The following is a 1,107-nucleotide window of genomic DNA, read 5'->3' on the forward strand; positions in this document are numbered from 1 at the left end:
ATTTTTTAGATTTTTTGGTTACAGAATTAATTACTTACGTGGAATCTTGTTCTAAATTTTTAATTCTTAGATACAAAAGTTGGAAATTTTATACATTTTTAACTACAAAATAATTATTCAAATTAAAATTTGATAAATTTTGTCAAAATTCGATCTTTAAATGCTTATAGAAAATAATTGTGCCTATGTATTTTTAATATTTTTCAACTGCTATTGTAACAATATTTTAGGAGCCTTGTATTAAATTTTTACACTTTTTGGCCCCACAGATAAAACTTTATTGATATTTATAGAAAAAAAAACTAAAAAAATTGAAAACTGACCATGTCTGTAAACAGCTCAAAAAGTGTCAAATTATTTTTAAAATTTTATCGTATATAGAAAATGCTAATATAAACATTCAGTGAAAGTTTAAAATATCTACAGTCATTCATTTTTAATTACAATAAAATAAGAAAATCGTCACATGAGAAATCGAGCGAATATCAAATGTTGTAAAAATATGAATTTCAAACGCTCATAAAAATTTAATTTGACTTTCTTGTAAACATTTTTTTTTTGATAAAGGTATACAATATTATGTGGAATCTTGAAATATATTTTCAAATCTTAGATTTAAAAAGAAAAATTTTTACGAATTCTTAACTCAAAATAATTTGCTAATTTTCGTGATTCTAACATATTTTGTCAATTTTTGAACTTTAAATGCTCATAAAAAAAACTGTGACTAAGGATTTTTAATATTTTTCAAATGTCATTGTAACAATATAGTAGTAGCCATGTATTTAATTTTCAAGTATTTTTACTCGACGAATAAAATTTTATTGACGTTTATAGAAAAAAAAACTAATAAAATTGGAAACTGAAAATGTCCCTAAACAGTTCAAAACAAATTAAAATATTTTGAAAATTTTATCATGCATAGAAAATAGAAATATAAACAACCAGTGAAAATTGCATGTATCTACAGTTATTTGTTTTAAAGTCACACCAAAAACCAAAATCGATTTTCTCGAAAACAGATTTTGCGTAAAAATTCCCGTTTTTCCTTAATTTTTCTTTTGTTTTTCACGGCACTTTTGAAAACTATTGCAAATTTCAAATTTT

This window comes from Acyrthosiphon pisum, chromosome A1 (assembly GCF_005508785.2).
Source record: "Acyrthosiphon pisum isolate AL4f chromosome A1, pea_aphid_22Mar2018_4r6ur, whole genome shotgun sequence".
In the NCBI taxonomy this organism is placed as follows: domain Eukaryota; kingdom Metazoa; phylum Arthropoda; class Insecta; order Hemiptera; family Aphididae; genus Acyrthosiphon; species Acyrthosiphon pisum.